This window comes from Archocentrus centrarchus, chromosome 1 (genome assembly GCF_007364275.1).
Source record: "Archocentrus centrarchus isolate MPI-CPG fArcCen1 chromosome 1, fArcCen1, whole genome shotgun sequence".
NCBI lineage: Eukaryota > Metazoa > Chordata > Actinopteri > Cichliformes > Cichlidae > Archocentrus > Archocentrus centrarchus.
The window spans coordinates 36167762-36186688 of record NC_044346.1 but is presented as its reverse complement, the minus strand read 5'-3'; the positions used below and the strand labels follow the sequence as shown (position 1 = coordinate 36186688).

Here is an 18927-nt window from a genome sequence, read left to right as displayed (position 1 = left end):
CATGGATGGTAAGTTGTAGGAAAGCTGTTCCACAGGCCCCCTCTCTTGGCCGCTTTGATGTGCTGCTGCTGAGCTTTGAAGTTGAGAAATGCGGGCTATGTTTCTTGTTTGTGGGCGAGAAATACGGTGAGATAGATAAGAAGCTTATGTGTGTGCGCGCACGTATGAATGTGTAGCCCAGATAAAGACCGAATATTTGTCGGATGGTGCGTCTTCTGACGGGGGAAAAAGTGGGATGTATTCTTCAGTCGGAGCCCCCCACCCCCTCCTCTTTTGCCTCCTCCAGATTTTGACACCCCCGGTGATCTACATAGGGACTGAGCCTGCCTACTCTGAGGTCAGTTGTTGAATGGGACAGGGTACATTAAACTACGGCGCTTGTTTTGCAGCGAGATAGGACACATGTGGCACGACTTTAAATAGCGCGACGTTTTTATCTTTTTTGTGCTGGATTACTGTTCGGAGAGTTTTTTTGGAGTGTATTCGTCTCGACTAAAAATGGAGTAACAGTTTAACTTTTTTTTTTTTAATGGGTTTCACTCTGTTTGGATCTGCCTGCGATGGTATGTTATTTTACGCTTGTTTATTCATCCACTGGATTTTAGTATCGGTTACATGGCAGTGTATGCACTGCCTTTTAAGACTGTAAATGATTGTGCTGCATTTGCAACAGCCTTTTAGCAGATTATCGTTTATGGTGACGGTGCTTTCAGTCTCTGTAGTCTACTTTTTAACGCTCAGGCTCCGATTAAAATCTCGGGCACCGAATGACTTTCTTTTCTTTCTTTTTTTTAAATACTCTAAATAGGCCTATATAAAGTGTTTCTTTTCGTGTTGGCAGTTTAAACACGTTGCCGGGGCTGTGCCTTTAATAATGTGCTATAATAACCTTCTTGGGTAGATATTAAGGCGACTGATCGCTAACATTTACGCACGGGTGACCGGATTCTCCCGCGGGGCTTTTTTACCCCTCGTACATTACAGCGTTTTAAGGTCATTGTGGTGCAGATCAGGTGCCGTTTGTCTGTACATTTCTGGGATGGTGAGGACAAGTGTGGAGGTGAGTCTGTGAGAGTGCGTGATGCAGGCAAGGGGGTACAGTACGGTCGTCCGAAACAGATTGGGAATAAATTGGAGTTGAAGCCTGTGACATAGACTCGTTAGGAAAACACGTGTAAGCCACAGTTGTGAGAATACGGTTTGGTGAAGAGTGGGGCTGTGTGAGATGATTATTCTTGTAAAATGCCTTTTGATGTGGCAGATCAATGCACGTTGAGAATGTAGGCTGCAGTTGATCTCTCATTTAGATTATAAATAGATAAATGAAACGAAAAAAGCCTTTCATATTTCCTTTCTCTGTGAACCTCTGCGAGGGTTTTTTGAAAGGGACTGTTTACTTGATGTCTTTCTTTGAAGTTCAGCAGGATCTGGCTTTGATTAGATCAATACTTTGTGTTTCAGAGTGAAGAGGAGCTGAGAAGCTCCCCCGCTGCTTTTAGAGAGTGAGGAGGATTAGGCTGGAGCTCAGTGGAGGCACGACGGCACTCTCACACGGCAACCAGAGCTGGAGCCATGAGCAGGGCGCTTACGGAGCACATCAGCAGTAGCTTCCGAGAAGATGCTCCTCGTCCTCCGGTACCGGGGGAGGAGGGAGAGGCGTCATGCTACAACCCCAGCAGATCTACCAAAATGAGAGCCCAGAGCAAGGTTAAAGATACCCCCGCCGCCGCCGCGCCTCCCGGCTCCACACCGCGGAGGAACGAGGATGGACTCGGGGAGCCAGAGGGCAGCGCGTCCCCGGACTCGCCTCTAGTCCGGTGGACAAAGTCTCTGCATTTTCTCCTGGGCGACCAAGACGGCGCTCACCTTTTCAAGACCTTTCTGGAGCGGGAGAATTGCGTGGACACTTTGGACTTTTGGTTCGCCTGCAACGGTTTCAGGCAAATGGACTTAAAGGATACCAAAACGCTGCGAGTTGCCAAAGTTATTTTCAAGCGGTACATCGAGAACAACAGCATTGTCGCCAAGCAACTGAAACCGGCCACCAAGGCCTTCATAAGGGATAGTATTAAGAAACAACAAATAGACTCGTCCATGTTTGACCAGGCACAGACGGAAATTCAGTCCAACATGGAAGAGAATGCATACCAGATGTTTTTGACCTCTGACATATACCTCGAATACGTGCGCACCGGCTGCGAGAACGCGGCGTACATGAACCACGGCGGTCTGGGCAGTCTCAAGCTGATGTGCGGATACCTTCCTCCTCTCATGGAGGAAGAGGAATGGAGTTGTAACGACCTGAAGGCAAAAACGTTAGGGTCTGTGGTCGGACTGTCTGCCAAAAACCTGAGGGCTACTGCTACCATCCGGACAGCAGCTGAAGTGCTGGAGAACAGTTGCAGGTAAGAGTAGCGCCCACCTAGAAGTGCATGCCTGTGTAATTACATCTCAGTGCTTGTTGCTTTATTGAGCATTGCTTACTGTGGTCATGATCCCTCATTAGTTAAACTACACTGAATATGTGGCAGGTATTTCACAAATGCCCGTGAGAGAGGTAAAGGCACTTGATCAAAGGGTCTCAGAGGAACATGCCTGTATATTTGTGCCCTCCTGCCTTGCAGTTAGTCAAGGGGTTGGATGGGGTGGAGGGGCGGGGTGGGTACAGAAAAAATCAGTGCATCTGAGCCTTCCTTTTAAGTAAATGGTGTCTTGCAGGCAGCCCTCTGCTGGCTTGCTCAAGTTTCCTGTGCTTTGAAACCCTTCCTCCGGTTCAGGAATGAATTCAGACACCAAACCTCAGAACTGTTACAGCTACATTAAACAGAATGATGCTGTTGTAAAGTTTGCTGCTGCTTTATTCTCTTCCCTTTAACCCATAGAGTTTAGTGTACACTGCCACAAAATCTCATTTATCCAGAAAAAAATGCTAATAGAGAGTTAAAAGAACTTGTGCAGTCAGTCTTATGCCAAGCGGAGATATTGTTCTCTTGGTCAGAGATGAAAGAATTGTTTGTGCAAAGTATTTGTGCTTTTATCTTAAGAGCTCGTCCCACACATTGTCCAACAGCTGAAATCTTTTTAAGCCAGAAACATTTTTGAAAAGTGGATTTTATGCATGAACCACCATCAAAGGATACTTTTTTGTTTTTTTTCCCACTCAACTACTTTGTCCTCACATCTGGATGCAATTATTACTTAGAGGTTTGACAATGTCTTGTGGTTTGGTAGGAAAGCGCAATTTATAGATAATCCATACTTTTCCTGTCAACTTATCTAAACATTTAATGAACTGAGATGAAAATTGTCTCAAGCCTGACTTTCTTAATAACAGTGTGCAAAACTAATTGATTAAGCGCAATAAGTCGACCTAAGGGCTCCCTCGAGGGTTTTATCCTTCATGCGAGCAGATGTCAGATAACATCTTAGCACAGTTGCTCATTTGCTTGGAAGTGACCATGTTGGGTTAGGAACCAATAAGCAGGGGTTTTGTTGACATGTGGGCATATCCCGCTCTCCTGGTGTGATCCCCTGCATTCTTGTTTTTCACTAAAAGAAAAGCAGGAGGGCGAGAGCCCCTCTTTCTCCCTTCCGTCACCCCCCCCCCCCCCCCCCCCCCCCCGTGCCTGCCCCTCACCATCTCTTTAGGTCAACCAATTTCCATCTCAAACATGTGGAACTAATTTTGCCACTGCACAGATTTTTTTTTTAAGAAACCTCCAACACTAAACTCCAAAGTGATACAGAAACACAACAACAAAAACATCCTCAGCTCAGTTCCGCAGCTTCAACCACCAATCCCAGTTTGCCATAGATTGTGTTTGTCAGTGTTTTCCTTCCTCTTTCTTTTCTGCCCAGCACTTTTATCTCTCCTTTTTAAAAGAAAAATCTGTCTGACAGAGACTAAGCATGCTTTGGAGGGAGACAGGGAGAGACAAGAGGAGGGGAAGGGGGGAAGACAGGAAGGGGGGGATCATGAAAGAAAGAAAAGAGATGGAGAAAGAGAGCGGGGAGGGGGTGGTGGGGGGGTGCAGAGAGCCCAGCTGTGCTAAATACCTGACTCTTGGCGTGGACCTTCCAAAGGTCAGGTTTGTGCTTGGGGCCTACGGCTTTAGTCATGCTGGGGTTCTCCTCAGCACTGCCGGCAGAAGGCATTCTCATAAAGAAAGGGGCCCTCCTTCCCCCTTTCCCTCTCTCCTTCTCACTCTCTCTCTAAAGCGTGTTCCCCCTCCCTCTTTTTTCCCTCCTTCCTTGTCCACCCCCTTCACTAGTGGAACAGGAATGCAACACAGCAGGAGAGAGTAAAAAGACAGAAAGAGAGAGACTTTAGAAAGGAAAGCAGGGGAGAGTTGGTAAAGGAGGGGCCCCAGACTGGATGATAGCAAGAGAGAGAGAGAGATAAAAGAGGGAGAGTATGGAGGAGAAAACACTCCAAGGAACGAGAGTGGAGTTTCAAAGTGGAAAAGAGCAGGAGTATGGCCCACACTGAAGGGTGGAGGGGAAAGGAGGGAAGCACTGGTGTTCATTCACACACAGCAAGGCTGCTCATTTCACCCACTCCAATCATAGTCACCCCCCCCCCCCCCCCCCAACACTGAATCCATGTATTTTAGGGAGGAAGAACATGAAAGAGAGAGTGATACTAAGAAGGGCCAAGAAAAAAAGAGAACTTACAGCTCCATCTGTAGCACTGTTGTCACGTTCCTCGTGCCCCAAACTCTCAGTACAGTGACTTTAATTACAGAAATCTGCAGAGAAAGCCAGCAAGACAAACTCCAAGCTGACCTTTTTTTTTTTTTTGTAATAAATCTGATATAACAAACAACAGCAGGAAACAGAGCAAATAAACCTAACCCTCCAACCCCCCAAGTATGTCACCTCTTTCAACTATCTTAATTCCACGCATAGAGACATCACAATAAAACTAGGCAAATGTTTTCCCGGCTCATTCACAGGTCCCACCGTCGAGGAGACCCTGCCAGCCCATACTTTGTCAACTCTGGCTACATTTTTGCCCCTGCCACCAGTGCCAATGACAGCGAGATCTCCAGCGATGCCACGACAGATGACTCCATGTCGATGACAGACAGCAGTGTGTAAGTGTTTGGATCCTTTTTTTTTTTTTTGCTTTTTTTTTTGCTTTTATTAGAGTTAAAAAGCTGATTGATCAGTTTTATTTGCAACCCAGCTGGCTCTGGAGACAATGTAGCAACTTCAAAAAGCTTATTTCCATTCAGCTCACTGTGGTGAAAGGTCTGGGAATTTTCTTATTTCCACCAGTATCTGAACATGCCTGGTCCAAATTTCAGTCATCAACTTTCCAGGAAAAAAGTGTAGGGGTGCGAAGAAAAATATTCGGCCTTGTACTTCAACAGAATCAGCTTTTCTTGAGGCCAAGCGACTGCACTGTTGCGAAAATAATGGTCTGTAATGTATTTCAATTATCCTCTATGATTGACTCCAGGTAATTCTATTAATGTGTAGTTGTTGCTGTGGCCTCCAGGGAGATAACTCTGGGAAAGTCATTATGTCTGAAGACCTTTTGAAGTTTATTCTGATGCGTTACAGGCTGGAGAGAAGGGAGGAAAAAAAAACGAGAACGTCTTGATGTGGGTGGGGGCGTTGCCTCATTTTCCTCAAAGTTGATATGTATCCATCCCACCCACCCTTCTGCCACAACAGACTTGTTTTTTTCATATTATCTAATCGCTTTTTCCCTTTGAAGCGCTGAAGGAGAGGGGGAGGGAAATGGCCATTCGGGCCTCAAGACAAACTCATTGAAAAATGTTGGCACCAAATGAAAGAAGGCTTACTCACATGGTGGGTCGGTTTCCTGCCACTGGCCTCTGTGGCGTGCTGAGATCATGTGTCTGCGAGGCTTTCACAGGGGTTACTCATTTCTAGACCTTGGGACAAGACATAAGGAACCCCCCCCCCCCCCCCCCCCCCCCTCCCCCCGGCCAAGCAGGGACACCCCTGGAAAAAAATTACCTCCCAGCCCCTCCGCAGCTTCTCTCCTCCACCCTCCAGAGCCAATAGCAGGAGTGGTGAGGCTCGAAGTGCAAGGGAGTGAGAAAATAAAGTGCACGGAGTATAAAGGGCTTAACTGAATCGCTTTCAGCCTATTGTTAGGTGAGGGGAGCTTAGCGGGATAAGAGGGTGGCTGGCTGCTTTGAAAATGACTTGCACAACTGAATAGGAGATCCCCATAAAGTAAGGGCCCGTGAAACCATGAAAGAGTCCACGGCTGTTTTCGCTTCCCCAACCTGGACAAAGCGCCCAGCCGTCACATGGTTTGCTGGGGTGGGGACAGTTTAGATTGTTAAAAACATAGTTAGCGAGGGGGGAAGTTGGCGAGCTTTGTTTGGGATGTTTTGCCTCTAATTTGGGGGTTCTTGTTAGCTCGCGAGTTCCTCTGGGCTGTTGAGTTTTACTTTTGAAGAGTTTCCTGTGTTTCTTCCTGAGCCTTGAAGGATGATGGCTTGTGGTCTCAAGGGTACAGTTTGTGGAGCATTGATTTTGGTAGCAGCAGCCCCCCCCCCCCTTACAAGAGGCTCGCTGGAACACAGGTGACATCAGCAGCCTGGCTTCACCGTTCTGACTCTTCCTGACAGTCTCACGCTGAAAATCTTACTCAGAAGAAAAAAAATAGACTAATTGTTGAACAGCGCCATGTGTCAAAGTCATATCCTTTTAATAGTTCTCTACAAGGTCTTTGACACAGAGATCTTTCCTGTTCTTGTCCTGAGCTCATGTCTCTCTCCAGCTCTCATTCGAGGGAACAATTTGATTAGTGTGTCCTTTTATAGCGGTTAAAAGACACACTGCAAATTTGAATCTCATTTCCCAGATAAAGAACAAGAAGAGAAGGATTTGGAAGGGGGTGGAAGATGGGGTGGGAGGGGGGATTTTTTTTTTTTCTCTTTTTGCTTATATCTTATTTATGGATTTACTTGGACGCTGGGGAATGCTGCAGCACCAACTTCAAACATTACCTTATCTTACAAACCAGCCTTTTGATGTTGCTGAGATCAGAGGCTCACAGCAGAGCGCTTGCCAAACGAAGATGGCAGCGGGTGCATATGTGCATGAGTGTGAGATTTCAAAGAGGCAGCAGAAAAAGTAGCGTTTGGGCTAGGTCAGGCACTTCTGAGCAGCCAAAATGGCCAAGATAATTGGCCCAGCTTAAGTGGCAACTGACTGGAAAAGCAGACAGAATGAAAAAGGGAGAATGAGATTCCCAGAATAAATGCCTAATTGTCCCAAGACTTCTAGCATTCCTGGCTGTATCTTTATTTTCATGTTAATATATCAGAGTCACAAATCCAGCAGCACTTGAGCAGCATTTGCTAGGCTGCTTTAGTCTGTTGTACTCTTTGACTTTTAGCCAGTTCCTCAGTTTAGTTCCTCAGTTCTGCTTGTTGAATAACCACAGTCAGAGCTGACACGAGCCAATGTAATCTTATCAGTGAGGCTATTCTTTGAAGCCTATAGTGAGATGTTTAGCATATCCCTGCCATTGTCCTGGTGTGTTTTGTTATGTGTGTGTTTTTTTATTTGCCTTGGCTTCAAGGGATCTCTGGCCTTTTGATTTAGCAGCACTGTGCCCAGTGGGTGATTTCTGGGTGGTGCTGTGTCGGTAACTTCCACGATGAGCTGCCGTCAAAGGGCCTTTTCTCCGCAAACACTGGCTAATAGTGCTAGTAGCGTGACATTCGTGATGAGTATCAGCAAAATATCCAAAACAGCACCCACTGGGTGGATGATTATAGTCAGTGACTTCTAAATAAGGTCATTTCTAGTGGTCTCTCATTGTCTTTTGTCACCCAACATAAATGTATGTCATCTTTTCAGAGATGGAGTCCCTCCTTACAAGCTGGGTACCAAGAAGCAGCTTCAGCGAGAGATGCACCGCAGCGTGAAGATCAATGGCCAGGTTACGCTACCCCCACTTTCCTGTAAGTCCTACTTCCTTAAGTTTCACTTCCTGTCTTAGTGTTTCCTGTTGTTTTGTTTTGGGTTTTTTTGTTTTTTTAATCTGATAAACTCAAACTTTACACAGCTGGCAGACAACGGCGTCCTGATTCCCTCAAGGAGCTGCACTTTATTTATTTATTTTCATCACTCCTGTTGTGACACAAAACTATATTTCATTTGCTTGTTAGTTTCACATAAAATTCGGGGTAAATGAAAGGCAGGGTTTGCATTCCCCTTCCCTCTTCTCCCATCCAGAGTCACTTCTTCAGGGCTGTTAATATAAACTCTGTCACTGCAGGTCACAAAGTGTGATAATGTTATCTGTTTTCTGGAAGAGTAATAATGTAGCATTGGTAGAGGCCAACTGTAACAAAGTAATAAATTCAACGCTAACATTAGTTTTGAAATAGCTACTGAAACTACTATTTACATCCCAGCACATGAATCGGAGACGCATCACTATTCAGTTCCAGTTCCCTGTACTCCCACACCAGTATCTTGTCCCATCAGTATTTGGGTCAGGATGTGGATGCTCTTTGAATTCAAGATTTTTTTGACCTACTGAAGTTGTTCTGAAAAGGTTTAAGGAACTGGGTCAAAACAGATTGACACGGGTTAGGAGGTAAAGAGGCAAAAAAAATAAATATTAAATCCTTTTGTCTTCATACCCAAACACAGGTATATATATGCGAGTGTGCGTGTGTGTGTGTGTTTGTGTATGTGTGAGTGTTTGTGCATGCGTTTGACAGTAATGTCTGTTCCCCCCAGTTTTCTCTCTTCCTCTCTGTCTTTTTTGTCTCTCAGTCTCTCTCTTTTCCTTTCCCACTTGCACTCCTTTAATGTCTCCCTCCTGATTTGGAGATGGCTCTGTCTCCCATGATGCACCAGCCCCAGGCAGCGGGGGCCCCGTGCAGGGCTGGCGCTCCTTTGCCAGCAGCTCTGCTTGCCTTTCTTCTTCTTCCCTTCATCGTGTCTACAAAGAGATGAGAGGAACAACAAAAAAAGAGTCAAAATCAAGAAAGCCAGTGTGCCAAATAACAAAAAAGTAAGAAAGGGAGAGAGAGGAGCCAGCGCATATAGTTAAAGAAAAAGGAGGATAATGTGACTAGAGTACCTCTGAGCTGCCCTGCATGCAGCCGGGAAATAAATTACTACTTCCCCTCAGATCTTCCCAGTATTTGACTCCTCTATCCTCTCCCTCCCTCTTTTCCCTGTCTCTGTCTTGCTCTCTCTCTGCCACCATTGCCACTTCACGAATGCACGTCTCAATCCTCTTCTTCTTTTTCATGCTCTTAATTTTGTCCCCTCTCCCTTTTTCTTCTCCTCTCCTCTCCTCTCCTCTCCTCTCCTCTCCTCTCCTCTCTCTCCTCTCTCTCTCCTCTCTCCTCTCTCCTCTCTCCTCTCCTCTCCTCTCCTCTCTCCTCTCTCTCTCCTCTCTCCTCTCTCCTCTCTCCTCTCCTCTCCTCTCCTCTCCTCTCCTCTCCTCTCCTCTCCTCTCCTCTCTCCTCTCCTCTCCTCACTCTCTCTTCTCTGTCGATATCTGGCTTTTATTCGGAGATTTAAAGCTGCATGTCCCTCCCACCCCTAGTGTGCGTTTGATGTTTGACAAGGGCCCTTTGAAGTGTGCTGACTTCAGAGGCTGCCTAGCTGATGGCTTGGTCGGGCTACAGAGGGTGCAGGCAGGGGGCCTCCCCTCCGAGCGAGACCAACTGCTACCCCGCCATTACTACCCCCTTCTCCCCCCCCCCCCCCCCCCCCCCCCCCCCCCTCACCCAGCAGCCTGGCACTGCCAAGGGCACTGAGCATGAGAAGATCTGGGGAGGGATGGGCAGCGGAGAAGGTTCAGGTTAGCTCGAGGGCAAGGGCATGTGGATTAGGCCTTTTGGAATAGTAGCATGATATTTGGAACAAGATAGGATTAGGGCAAGGGCAGTGGATTAATGCACCATATTGCATCCATCGGAAACACTAAGCAGTTCGGCTAGCACTGAAGTTTCCTCCCCTCTGTGTTATTTGCCCTGCAGAGGACGCACCGGTTGCCCAAGGAGATGACCCCTGTCGAGCCCTCAGCCTTTGCTGCCCAACTCATCGCCCGGCTGGAGAAGCTGAAGCGGGAGCAGGAGACAATGAGCTCACTGGAGGAGAGGCTGCAGCAGATCCAGGAGGTATGGATGCTAACAAAAATGTTCTAAGTAGTCTGCCACTTCCACTTACTTTAAATTAGTAATGGCTGCTATTCAGAAATTCTAGCTGGTATCCAAGTTAGCTCAGGCGATGGTTGTGTTGCACAACAAAAGCCTTTACTTTACAGTTTGAGCATGTTGAAGAACAGGGTACAGACCAAGGGATTTAAAGTCTGTCTTGGTTTAGCTGCTATTTCCCTTTTCCTGCATGTCCTCCCCCATTTCATCTGGAGGAACTTTCAAACTTATGTTTCTAGACACACTTGAAGTTCCTTCAAATAGTTAGTACTTAGTTACTCTCCAGTGGCACGTTTGCTGAATATGTGTAGTGCCAGTCTCTTTGTGCAGCACAGGCACACTCTGCATTATAGATGAAGCGCACCCAAAGCCTGTTAGCGAAGATAACAGTACAGCAAAAAGGAAACTCAAATCAAGTTATCCAGGCGTTTGCTCTCACTGACTTCAGAGAACGATAGATATAAGTTGGTGTAAGCTGAGACATGAATTTCTCTGCTGGCTGCATTTCCCACATGTGACTGTGTGTGAATGTTTCATCAATTGCTTTAAATTATAAAAATTTCTCTTTGCTTGCCCAGGAGGAGGAAAGGGAGGAGGGCAACGACCTTATCAGCAGCACCTCCCTCCAACACCCCCTGCTCCCATCTGCCAGCCAGTGCGAGGAAGATCCTCAGGCTATCCTAGATGAGCACCTTTCACGTGTCCTCAAGACACCTGGCTGCCAGTCACCAGGAGTTGTCCGCCACTCGCCACGCTCGCGGTCCCCAGACCGAACGGGTGCGATGGTGTCATCTGGCCATGGGCCCTTCTTTGGTGCTTACCCTGGGGCTTCCAAGGTGCTAACGACAGGCAGGCAGTCTACAAAGCACATCCACCACCACTACATTCACCATCACCACGCTGGGCCAAAGACCAAGGAGCAAATCGAGGCCGAGGCGGCTCAGCGTGTGCAGTGCCTCTGCCCTCAAGGGGGCGCCAATTACTCCGACTTCACACCTGCGTGAGTGTAACTTCTGAGCTGTCCCTTAAACTTTCACTGTGCTAAGCTGCTCTTTCTAATGATCCTTCCTCTGATTCTTCCTCCAGTCGCTGCAGCACTTTGTCCAAACGGCCGGTGAAGGCCTCCGACGAGGGCGTGTCTTCGCCACGCCTTCCCCTAGTTGCCACCGACCGCTCTCAGAATGTTTGGCAGTGGATCCTAGAGAGTGAGAGGCAGGGCAAGCACAAGCCCCACAGGTAAGTGTCTGTGTGGAATTGACACAAAATCATCTGTAGAAAGGGATGTCGAGTTCTCAGCTCAAGAGGCTGATCAGTTTTTGTTTTATCAGCACTCAAGGCCTAAAGAAGTCCAACCCGCTTGACTCCAAGACCCTGTCTGGTCGAACCGCCTCCTCGTCTTGGGGTGGAGGCGGCATCGGCAATGGGGCTCACCTCCGCGGCCATCACCCGGGCCACCCTTTCATTCAGGACCCAGCCATGCCACCCCTACCCCCTCCCAACACCCTGGCACAGCTAGAAGAGGCCTGCCGCAGACTAGAAGAGGTTTCCAAGCCACCAAAACAAAGGTAGGAAAACTTGTAGACAAAACATTTGTAGGTTTGAATTGCCACAACGGAACACACTGCAAATGAAGCCCGGTCGTTTTTCCTTGTATTGATATGAATATCGATTAGTCATTAATCTTGTGGTTTTCACAGACATTCAACTGGAGCCAGCAGCCTTCAGAGAGACAGGAGCCACCCGGCAGCTGCCTTTCCCACAGGAAGCAACTCTCTAGCCAGCCCTGGAATCCAAGCAGACGAGTACGGCTTCTTTTATTTCTACTTTTACTAAATACTTTGTTTCTAAAGCTTAGTCCTCATTTCCTTCACAATTACTTTCTAGCTTTCATTCCTCACTTCTTTCTGTCATTCTCATTGATGAGTTTTCACCCTCTTTCTCTCAGATTTTCTTTCTCCTCCCTTGTTAGAGCGATGTTGTGAGTCAGCATGGCTTTGTCTTTGAGCTCCTCTTTTAAAACTAAGATTAGATATGAAATTCTACCCCCCCCCCATTGCCCAGTAGCCCCTGGTTCTTCAAAATAATCAGCCCCGATCATGCATTTGTTGCTGAATGTAGTGCATTTTTAATCTTGTGCCACTATCATGCAACTGACAACAAGCAAGTTTTCAATTTTGCAATTTTTAATTTTGCATATTCAGGTCTAAGGAGCTGGTGGTCACCTACTTTTTCTGTGGTGAGGAAATTCCTTATCGCAGCATGATGAAGACGCACTGCCTCACCCTGGGCCACTTCAAGGAACAGCTTAGCAAGAAAGGCAACTACCGGTAAGCACGCTCTACTGCCAAGAGCACACAGATCCCACTAGCAGATACATGCTTGGATGTGGTTGGTGCCATGGCAGGGTTAGTCATCTGTGTATGGATGTGCATTTGTTACTCTGCTTTTATGTGCTTGTCTGCTAAGTGGGAGTGTGAAATACTGAAGCCTGATAGTTGAAAAGAAACTGGGCTGATCCACTGTATTCGGAGCTTACAGAAAGAGGGAAAGGGGGGGGGGGGGGGGGATTCTGCAGCAAAAAAATTTTTCTCACATCTGGTACTGATTTCCATGCTTAGGCAGCCTTAATAAATACGGCTTTGAAGCCTGGGCCATTTTATTTTGTGCACAAAGACCATTGCAAGGCCTTCAAATTCCTCCTCCACACTATTGCATCAGGCATTAGAATCAAATGCTGCAGGCACCTTCTTCTTCTAATGACAGTTAACGCAGCAGAAATACCTCCTGTGTGAACTGATGAGGGGAAATTCCTTCGCTAAGTGAGGACTTTTAAGGTAGTTTAAAATGTAATAGTTTAAAGAAATTCTAAATCGGGGAGCCCAGGAAGTCCAACCTTACTTTATCAGAAAGTTGGTCTACTGCTCCTGGAAACAAAGGTAACCTGCACACTCGTGACATCATCATCATCATCATCATCAGGTTTCAGTCAAATCTGTTTGTTTGGCAAGAGAGAAGAAGAAGAAGGGCCTGCAAACACAAGTTGTTGCACCCCTGCTATCCCACAACTCTTCAGCTAGCGAGCGGGGGGGTGGGGGGCGGGGGGGTGTGAAGCGTCTGGCTTCAATGGCAGCAGAATGTGTGGAGCTGGTTAATTTGGACATGGCAACAGTACAGCTGAGAACAGTACGCTGCGGCTCAGCCAGACGATATTGGTGCCAGATGTTGTGAAGAGAGAAAAATCCTGCCACATAAAACATGTTCCAATGGAAAGACTCCTGCGTCTCTGTCTCACTCTCTGCAACAAAGTGATGACTTTGAACTATTTGTGAGTGAAAATGTAGCTTTTTTTTCCCTAAAAAAAAAAAAATCCAGTCAATTAAAATTGAGGTGGGTAACGCACTTATTTCGTTAGAGCTGGGAATGAAACAACGAATTAAAGCAAAAGGCTAAACCAACACAGGAAACGTGTGCAGAAATGTCAGATAATCAAAGAAAGCCTCTCTGCACACTGCAGTAGAAAGTTTTGCAGCTGTAATAAAGCAGCCCCCCCCCCCTTTTATTTGTAAGTAATTACAATCAGCATGGAAAGTAAGGCTGCATGTGTACATTTTTGCACACCCCTCTGTACATGTGTTGTTTGAATGACTCTGAGCTCATAAAACTCAGAGCCCTTTCCCCCCTTTTTTTTCTTCGTTTTTATATTCTGAACGCAGGCACACATGGGCAAAACGAGGCATTTTTCCATTACAAAGCTTATCATTATATCCCCTCCTGCTGATCTTTTGCTGGGTTTAAAGTAGAGAGGAGAAATCATTAGGCGCTTCAGGAGACTTCACAGTCACTGGGACCAAGCTATACTCTGTGAGTTATCTCAGCTTGAGAGAAGAAGAAGAAGAGTGGGTTAGATAGGTGACCCCTTGACTTCCAGGAGCCTGTCTGAGCAGTCGCCGCTCTCCCTCCCCCTTCTGGGGTAAAGCCCCTCAGTCTCGGCACGCATCCAACCCATCACACCCACTCACCAAGCCAGGGAAAGCCTTCACTCCACTTTGCCCTGCTTTCTTCCCTTCCTGTTGCCTCTGTTTTCCTCTGTTCCCGGCTGGTGATCGGAAAGCTGCCCGAAGTGTGTGTGTGTGTGTGTGTGTGTGTGTGCGCGCGTAAAAGAGAAACCGAGCTCGTGTGTGTTTATGTGCAGACAGCAGAGTGCGGTCTTGCAGTCACAGGCAGACTCTCGGGCACCTGAAATGTCAACCTGTGTGACAGAAATGCCCTTCATTTGACAGCCAGCTCAATTAGAAACCATTGAGACAGAGAGGGAGGGAAGGCAGTGAAGAAGAGAGAGGGGAGGGGAGGCCTTAAAACAGCCTCTAATTAACCCTTCAGCTTTAATAAGACCTTGCAGGACAGAAAGGCATCTGTAGAATGGCTAACAGTCAAGATGAGCAAGTGGATGAGCACACATAGATGAACACACACAAAAACAGGCTGTTTCTAGCAGCTTGAATTATCACAGGGAGTGTGTAAACGGAGGGTTCAACTCTGTTTGCACAGCGGTGTGATGTGGAGTCAGGCTCTGCCTTTGAAGTGAGCAGGGATGGCATTGAAGGCTATGACTAAGTTGTTTTGAGCAGGATCCATTTCTGGCTCTCAGAGTGTGTGTGTCTGTGTTTGATTTGGACTAAAGGGAGTTGTGCGCGAGCGTGTATATGTAAGTAGTCGTGTAGGTGCCTCAAAGCACTTTAAAAACGCGATGAAATACATCAGATGCACTCCTGCTGCCACTCTGTCAGGTTTCGTTTGAGTTCTCACCTACGCTCCACGTTTTCTAATCACAAACCTCTCTTTTTTGTCTTTCCCTCCTCAGATACTACTTCAAGAAGGCGAGTGATGAGTTTGAGTGCGGTGCGGTGGTCGAGGAGGTGTGGGAGGATGCCACTGTGTTGCCCATGTATGAGGGCAAAGTCCTGGGCAAGGTGGAGAGGATGGACTAAAGGCCACTTTGTGCCAGCCAACTAATGCCCTTCATGCCCCCCCGCCCAACCAAAAGCTAAATCACTTGTGCAAGAGACTAATTTACAAAAAAAAACCCTCTGGACTCCTTTTTTTTTTTGTTTTTATTTCTTAATATTAAGCTAAACAGAGTTAATATATCCAGCACAAGAGGAGCGATTGAAGGAAGACGAGCCAATGAAGTATGCCGAACACAGAGGAGGTGCCGCCCCTCCCTGACTTTCTCAACCAATCAGCCTTAGAAACACAAGGGAATGAGAGATGAGACTTTGAAAGACCAATACAGGGGTGGTGATGATGACGAATGGAGGCCAGTGGGGGTGGGGGGGAGGGGTGGGGACCCGGCCTCTTCTTGAATATAACCACTGAAGATGTAGACGACTGTTGTCTCGTGATGTGTGACAGACTGATGGACTTGCAGGCGCCGAAGATGCAGCGCCACCAACCTGCTCTTAACATTACACTCCAACATCGTTACAAAAACGTCCATACGTGTGCATATACATACATGCATATATGTATATATACATGTATTATATATATAGATGCTTTTTGTCATGAGTTGAAATTTTTTATTAAGTATTTATTGAAAAAATGACCTTCCCCCCCGTTGTCCCTTTCCCCTTCAGTCGCGTTGAGCCCGTGTCCCTCGCCCTCCCCTTTTACAGCCAATGGGTAAGCTGCTTTGAATGTTGGGAGAATACTGTGGTGATATAGTTTTTAGTGTTTTATGTTACACAGAGGACGTGACACTAGCCTAGCACTTCCCATAGCCTTGTAGCCACGTCTGACCCAAACTAACAACCTTAGAGGCGGTCCTTGTCCGAGGCGCCCTCCCTCCACTCTAATGGTCAATCCCAGTCTTATATGCTGCTGATAGTTTATAAGTAAGTTTGTCACACTAGCATTTCCTCTGCCTCGTTCTCTCTGCTTCCCTCCTTCCTCCCTCCCTCCCTTCGCTTTTCGCTTTGTCTCAGTCTGGCGACGGAGTTCAATCTTTTTTGTTGTGCCTTTGTTTGTAATCCAGGCATTGCACAGAGGTGGGGGGGGGGGGGGGGGGCGTAGAAAAACCGTTGTAGATTACACACAGAGAGGAGACTCGGAGCACAGGTTGCACCACCTAATAATGGCAGCGTTTACAGCCCCCCCGCACACACACACACCAAAATAACTCGTGTTATCGAGAACCAGTTTGGGTCGCCGAGAACGACTTCTTTGAGGAGTGCAGTTCGACTAGCGTGTCAAAAGAGACAAAAAAAGTGAACATTGAAGAATTGTGGCTCCAATATCTTTTGAATGTTGTTACAGTAACACCGTATATAGCAGAGCTCCTGTATACATTGTAATTATGCATTCTGAAGTATGGATACCGACACGTGATGCACGCATACGCAAACGTAACACAAACACACACACACGATCGCTGGTGTTTTATGAGTACAGCACCTGTGCCTACATGGATGCCATACCATGTGCTACCCTGTTTCAGGGTTTTAATATATATCCCTTGGTTTTCAGAAGGGTTTTATGTTGAAAAGATATTTTTATGCTTTTAATATCCTGTAATCATGTGTTTTGTTTTTACACAGCCTTTTGTTTTGTTTTGTTTTGGTTCATTCTATCTAAACTGTAAATTATACATTATATAAAGAGTTTCATTTAAAGATTTACATGGACCTATAATTATTGTAATTATTGAGAGATGTAGCCTTTATTAAAGTTTTATATTTTTCAAATGAAAGCTGATGTGCCTGGAACCGCTTCTTTCATCACTCCTCTTCTTTTTATTTGTTATTTTCGCTGCACAGCCATATTTTTCAGACGTGATACGAGGTGACTTGAGTGTGTTGTCCACTTAAAGAAGATTACAGTGCTGCAGGTGGTCTGGGACGTGGTGATGCATAAGCATGTAATGCTGTGAGGGGAATCAGGTCGGGACACTGTCCGAGACACTTTTTCTCAGATTTAGCACACCACACGAGTGTCTGCTTCTGATGCAAACTATACTATCTGTAGTCACGTATACTACAGTTTTGTTTGGTCCCTTGGTGTACCGCCCGGGTAAAACATGCAGGAGACGCACACATGGACCTTCTCGCTCGCTAAGAATTCTGTTTCCTGTCCTGTTCTCAAACGGTCTTTGTGCTTGAAAGCTGGCGAGTCAGACATCTGCAGTCTCACAAAACAACAAAAAATGGTATTTAGGTATTTAAATAAATATTAAATAATTTACCCCTTCTGGTCCCTGTGCAATGACCAGTTAAGACAGTGCAACCATTCTGAGTGCACTACTGTAAATAACATGGGTGCAGCATTTAATTTCAGCTGCATTAAATTTGGCAGAGTTGCAGTTGAGAAAAAGGTTCATTAACATCAGCGTTTGTTTCAAAATTCTCCCAAAGTTCGTTTTGGCCGTACGCAGGTGAAGTCATCACTGACTGAACTTCTAGATGTTTTTCAGGTGATGATGTCAAAAGGCAGCCTCAGGCTTAAGGTATTAAAATCACCCTTCGGGGGGGTTTGAGTCACCTGGTAGTTTAACTCTTAACAGAGACCATTGTTGCCTGTCAGGTCAGGTCAAATGTCAGTCGCAGGTCCCGGCAGTTTTCCTTCCTATTCTCGCTCTTCAACTAGAAAGAGAACAAATGTTAGCTAAATAAAAACCAGTATTGGATAAAAGAAAATTACATCCCGTTCCACACTACGGCTGAGTGATGCATAATGACAATGGCAGGATTCCAATAAGTAGGCCAGGACTGGGGAACCTGTTGTTCCACAGTCAAGGCACAAAAATTAGTCTTGACAGTTACCTGCCTTCTCTATAACCTTCACGTCTCAGTAATGAAGAACATAAAGTGTTGTTATCACCATCAAAGACGTACAGTATCGTAGCGCAGCGATCACAAAACCATGCAGACTGAAGGTGGAGAGGTGACTGAATTTGAACTGAGTGTAAAATAAAATTAATGAGTTATTCTTGCAGTCTCTTCACACACGTTACTTCCAGGTGTTTTCAAAAACCCGAGAGGCTTAATTTTGTGCTGAAAAGATAAATATAACTTTAAACTCGTAAATTGCCAGCTGTTAATTCACAGCGTAAACAGAAATCACTGGATGCTTGTAACCTTTTGATGTGTTGCAGACCCTCAGTGGTTAAATGTGTGGGTCCCGTATTCAGCACTTAAATGGAAGACATTAAGCATGGAAATGAGGGCATGGGCTAATTGGTCCTATTAAAGAGCAATGAGGACCAGCGCTACTCTCTGACAGTCAACACAAACATTAATGAAGCACCCTGCTTCCCCTATCAGAGGGCCTAGCTATGTTCGCCTCAATTAACTGGCGCCATTTCAGCAGTGTGTGTGTGTGTGTGTGTGTGTGTGTGGGTGTGTGGGGGGGGGCGTTTAATACCAGGAATAATTCAGTGGTGGGGAGCGCGATGCTCTCTGCTACCTGCACACTTGTACAATTCAATTGAAAGTATTGACATAAGAAGAGACTTGCAGTGGGCAGAGAGAAAGGTAGCCACATCAAGATAACAGCAGTCATTACTGACAAGCTTTCACTTCTCACAAAATGATCTTACTTCTTTCTCCCCCTGCAGAAGACAAACAGACAAGCCGCCAACGCTCGTCACATCTGTGAGATACTGTTGGGCTTTTTCCTCTTTCTTAAAGCCCATTTTTGCCCTCTAAAACATCATTCCTGCAGCTGAGCGGTTTGTATTTTTAACACCACAAAG

General features: G+C 46.2%; 1 pseudogene; it reads left to right on the top strand.

The window, feature by feature from the left end:
• The first annotated feature begins 238 nt into the window (after positions 1-238).
• On the top strand, positions 239-15166 carry LOC115779912 (axin-2-like; annotated as a pseudogene).
• The last annotated feature ends 3761 nt before the right edge of the window (positions 15167-18927 follow it).